Source organism: Nicotiana attenuata, chromosome 2 (assembly GCF_001879085.1).
Source record: "Nicotiana attenuata strain UT chromosome 2, NIATTr2, whole genome shotgun sequence".
NCBI classification, from domain to species: domain Eukaryota; kingdom Viridiplantae; phylum Streptophyta; class Magnoliopsida; order Solanales; family Solanaceae; genus Nicotiana; species Nicotiana attenuata.
The window spans coordinates 27687933-27693932 of record NC_031990.1 but is presented as its reverse complement, the minus strand read 5'-3'; positions in this window follow the sequence as shown (position 1 = coordinate 27693932).

Sequence of the window (6000 nt, the reverse complement as noted above, 5' to 3'; positions counted from 1 at the left end):
GTGGATGTTATATAAGGACGAGGTCCTTGTGGTGAAAAGTTTATGTGTTTTAAATTCTCCCTTTATGAAATTAAAATTTGTAATATAGTACTTATAAGGATACATGCCTATGAGGCTTATTTGAAAATTCTTGTATGAATATCTCTGTGCATAATTTGCCAAATTGTATTGTAATTATTGAGTGTTAGCCTACAAGGTGAGTGCCCAGGTGGCGTTAATTGTGAATCATTAATTTGGGTAAATAATTATGACGTCTTCACGCTACGTTGTTAATAAAGTGAAAGCTTGAAACAAGAATTTGTTAACATGAAGTTAATTGGAAATTTTGTAATCGATTATGTACAACTATTGAAACCAGAGATATGGTTAAGGTCATACATATGATGTGTTCCATGTCGAAATATCTTTATGATAGTGTCACACTTGTAATGCGGAGATTGGTGTTATTGATAAATACATTATGGTGATTTGTTGAGTTGTGAATGTGTTGTTAGGAGTTGTTTTGGTGTTACTCTAGCAGGTGGATAGACCCAATTACAGGGGAGACTCTGCCAAAATTTTCGAAAGATCTGGGAGTTAGAAAAATTTGGGACATTAAGATGTGCGAAGAAAAAGATAAGTTACGCTATGTGTTTGAGAGCGGACTCTACTTCTTATTTGAGGATGAATGACCCTAAGTGGGGGAGGATGTAACAACCGTTAAGCGCTATTAAAAAGTTGATGCGTGCGTAGGCACGAGTTGCTATAACCAGTCGAGACTAATATCGTGTGTTGATGTGAAAACCGGAACTTTCTGGAAATGATTGGAGTGTAAGAAATCTGGTTTTAAAGATTACAAAGATGGATAAAGGAAATAATCTCAATTGAAATGGTGTTATCGAACTCATGTCGAATGTGGTAATGTGGGATCAACCGCGAGTATTTGTGTAAAAGAAAAATCATCAATTTGGTAACCTAAGAATAATTCTTAGTACGTTCGAGGACGAACGTTTGTTTTAGAGGTGGAGAATGTGATGACCCAAAATATCATCTTTAAATTAAATAATTATCTCGGTATTTAAAGACCTTGAAAAGCGTTATTAATCATTCCTCGACTTGCGTGCGCAATCCGTATAATTTTCTGGAGGGGTTTTATGTGAAAAATGGATTAAAATGTGAATTAGAGCTTTAAAACTCAACTGAGTTGACTTCGGTCAATATTTTGGGTAAACGGACCCGGACCCGTGATTTGACGGTCCCGGAAGGTCCGTGAAAAAATATGGGACTTGGGCGTATGCCCGGAATCGAATTCCGAGGTCCCAAGCCCGAGAAATGAATTTTTGAAGAAAATTATTTTCTGGAAATTTCTATGAGATTTGGAAATGAATTGTGATTAGAACTTGACGGTATAGGGCCCGTATTTTGGTTCCGGCACCCGGTACAGGTCTTATATGTGATTTAAGATAAGTCTCTGAAGTTTGGTAAGAAATGGACTTGAAACGACCTGAATCGGGTCGTTTTTGAGAAAATTGGAAATTTGAAGTTTCCGGTTCGATAGTGAGATTTTGATCCGAGGGCCGGAATGGAATTCCGGAAGTTGGAGTAGCTTCGTAGTATTGAATGTGACTTGTGTGCAAAATTTCAGGTCATTCGGACGAGGTTTGATAGATTTTCTGATCGAAAGTGTAATTTGAGAGTTTTTGGAATTCTTAGGCTTGAATACGATGTAAAATTTGTGTTTTGATATTGTCTTGAGCGTTCTGAAGATTGGAACAAGTTTGAATGATGTTCTAGGATTGGTTAGCATGTTTGGTTGAAGTCCCGGGAGCCTCGGGTGTGTTTCGGATCATTTCGGGCTGTTTCGCAATAGCTGAAGCTAGTATCTGGTGTTGTTCTTCGCGTCCGCGAGGTCCTCTCGCGTTCGCGAAGAAGGATTTGGCTTCTGGGATTTTGTTCTTCGCGTTCGCAAGGAGAGCCTCGCGTTCACAAAGAAGAAGAAATTCTATTGCACAAGTCTTACTTCGGAGGCTCATATCTCTCAATCTACAATGAATTTTGAGATGATTCACAAACAAAAATTGTAGCTCTTTGAATCTAGTTTCCAGAAACATATTATAATAGTCATTTCGACATCTGAAGCAAAAGTTATGGCCATTATACTATAGGCTATCCAGAAGAGTTTGGAAAATGATTTTTGGAAATTTTGTTCTTTGCGAACGCGAGAGGAGGACCGCGAACGCGAAGAACAAATCCCTGGGCAGCAGAATAAAGTCCAAACTCGTCTCACTCTTCCATTTTTGGACCAAGGGAGCTCGGGTGAGGCGATTTTTCAACTAGATTTTTCAACTATGGGAATGCACCCGGTAGATTCCCCCAGTACTGGGTATTTACATTTGGGACTACGGATCGAGATTCCAATAGATCCCCGCGCATTATGAGTTGGACTACGGGACTACACCCGGAGATCCACTGGATATTTATATTTAGGGACTACAGGACGGTATCCTGGGAGATCCCCGGTTGTTATCTCTGTGTTGAGCTGTACTCCTTCCGTGATTATTTTGTCTCCGTTGTAATTGTTGTTATCAATTCAAGTGTTTTAATGGTTTAGATTCCTTTACGGCTGTGATCCTTTGTGTGGGAATTCATAGTGTTGACAATACCTCGCCCTATTTGTTTCATATATATTCAATACTTCAAATTTCAACAACTGTTACATTTTTAACTCAATTGATTTCTCAACTAAATTTTCCTTAAACTTTTTGCGGTTGTACTTTACTTACTAAGTTAATTTATCAAATCCCTAGGTAAAAGTAATAATCCATTCGATGTTGTATTCTAATTGAAATATGGTACTTTATTTATTCAAATGATTTCTAAAAATAACTTTATCTTTTCGTGATGAGTTTCAAATGGGTTTAGAAGTTGTACTCTACTTCTTGTTAAGTAAATGAGGCTCCGTGAACATTCTTAAAGTGTATTGGGTTATGGACCCTATGAACTGAGTAACCTGAGAACGTTGTTGCGCAATGTGAAACAGAAATCTGTGGGTACAAGGTGCCGGGGAAAATATATATTATTTATGATTATGAAATGAGGCGTCACAATGTGACCTTTACTCGAAAGAGTTATATTCGAAAGATGTTTGTTTGAAGGAAACATATTTGAAAGATATTTATAGTTGAAGGACTTGATTAATTGACTGCACTTGTATACATTATTCGTTGAGCAATATTTATGGTATTTTTGTTGCCTGCTATTTATATCACTAGATTATCATTATTGTCATCATTGTTATCTGCTTCCTATTATTCTTGTACGCTATATTGCACAGGTTTATTTGGTAGTCTGGTCCTAGCCTCGTCACTACTTCGCCGAGGTTAGGCTAGGCACTTACCAACACATGGGGTCGGTTGTGCTGATACTACACTCTGTACTCTTTTGTACAGATCCCAGTGCTGTAGACTTCGGACCGCAGTGAGATTTGCTGTTTCTTGTTCATCAGGCGACCCGAGGTAGTCCTGCAGGCGTCTCCTTCTATCTACTATTCCTGTTTCCTTCATGTATTTCCAGAGACAGTGTTGTATTTATTTCTTTCAGACCTTTATTTGTAGTACTCTTAGACAGTCTGTGAAGTTGTGACACCAGTCTTGGGTAGATTTTGTTATGGATTGGTAGAAGCAGTATTATTTAAAACTTTACAATGCAGCCTTCCGCTTATTCAATTCTGTTGTTATCTAATTGTTGGCTCTTAACTGTTATCGGATTAAAAATGGAAACAAGGTAAATAGTTCGGTTGGTTGGCTTGCCTAGCTTTCACTAGTAGGCGCCCATCACGACTCCCGAGAGCGGAAAAATTCGGGTCGTGACATCATTCTTCCTGTTGCTACAACTTCTGTGGAACGATCTTTCTCATCCATGAACTACATAAAAAATGAACTTCGTAACAACATCAGTGATGAATTTTTAAATAATTGTTCAGTTTGCTATATGTAGAGCGTAAGATATTTGCAAGTATCAACAGTGATGCTATTATTCATCTTTTTCAACATATGAAAAGTCGTCGAACACAGTTATGAGTTATGACTAGAAGTCCTTTTTTTTTTTCTAATGTTAACATTATTATTATGTCTTGTGGCTAGAAGTCATTTTTGGTAATGACAAAAGTAATAGTATTTTTCTCAATAACTTTTTTCACTGCCCCATTCGAATAATTTGTACTTATACTATATGACTGTTGCACCTTTATATTAAAAGAAAGTGAGCACCCACGTTTTTAAAATCCTGGATCTGCCACTGGATGCCAGTAACGTTCGTCTTTGTTGTTTAACTAATAGTGCATTAGGGAAGGCACTTAAGGGCGTGACTTTAACAATCAAAACCATGAAGATGAAGGTTTAAATCTCAGAAAAGGCAAAAGAAAAAGTTAAAAGCGATTTTTTCTTATTTTCCTTCCTTTTGCACAGTTATTAGATAATTGTACGAGTGGAAAGTAATAAGTATCTCGAAAAATAATTAAGGTGCGTCTTGAATAATACCATTATTAAAGGAAAAAAAATAGTGCATTAGAAAGCCAACTGCATGACCATTTGGAGAGCAAGTAGCGACCAAATAATTTAATGACAAGTTTTATTTTTGGAGAAAAAAATGAAAGAAGAAAGCACGAGGCCAGGTTGTGCCACATGTGCACTTTTACACTTTTCTCAAATAGGGGATGAGGAGCTGTGGTGCTTATCTACAAGTACGATAACAAGTTTTCCCATTATATTCTCATAGAATCTCGAGTTTTAAATTTACAAGTCTTCTGAATAATAATAAAAGCAACATGAACCGCAATAAATTGACATAATTTCTTGATGTTATCGTGGCAGAGGTCATCCAACTAGCACTAAATACAATCTTTCAACCCAAAAAAAAAAAAAAAAAAACTACTGTGATGTTTTATATGTTCAAATAGGTTTGGTTGCATTTTTTCGTTCTTTATATGAAAATAAAAACCTATAATGTTTATTATACTGTTATAAGTTCCAGTGTTCCAAAAGGAGGGGGCGTGAGGCGGCGTTTTACTTGATACCTGGCAAGGTGTAAGCCTCGAGACATAGGGTATAAGCCTCTAGTTCTTTAAATTTTTTAATTTATTAATTAATAATATAGCATTATAACACAAAAAATATAAAAAGTACATTCAAAGTTCAAGAAAACAGGATAAAAAAGTATAAAAAAAAAACTCATAGAAAATAATATATCTAGCAGGTTTTACAAATATAAATAATGCAATAATGTTAAAGCTACTAATAAATTAACTATTAAATTTCAAACAATTACAAATTATAATTTCTAAAAAAAATACTGCATAGTTTACCTCCCTAATAATAAATACACTATAAATTTTATCAATACTATAATTTAAAATTATTACTCCTTCATGAGTGAACACAAAATTATTTTTAAATAGCAAAATAATAGAAGTATAATAATTTTGAAAGACATTGAACTAAGACATGAAGATCTAGCAAGTAAAGATATAAATTTTGACTATCTATTTTCAGAAAAGATATTCAAATGATATACACCTCATAATGTTCTCAATTAGTAAATATGCAATATTATATTTCATTATTTGAGTTATTCAAAAAAATTCAAATTCATATAGATGAAAGAACTTTAATTATTCGGTTGTTAAAGAATTTTGAGAGTAAAAAGTGCTAATTAGTGAATTCGACACATGATTTGCATAGGAACTGACAAACTGTTGGGCGAGCCCCGGACATTGAACATTTGGCGTATTTAGGGCGCATAATCGGGCGCTTAAGGGCGTAAGCTTCACAGAACCAAGCCCCACCCACAAGCCTCAAGGTGTTTTGATAGTGTCCGACCCTGGGGCAGCTCCGAGGTGAGTCCCAAAAAAGCCTTTTAAAAAACACTAGTTTGTTCAAATCAAAACTTTCGCATTTATGAAAATTAACTACTCCAATAAAATCAATTCGATTAGTTTGGTTCGATTCGTTCCATCGATTATAT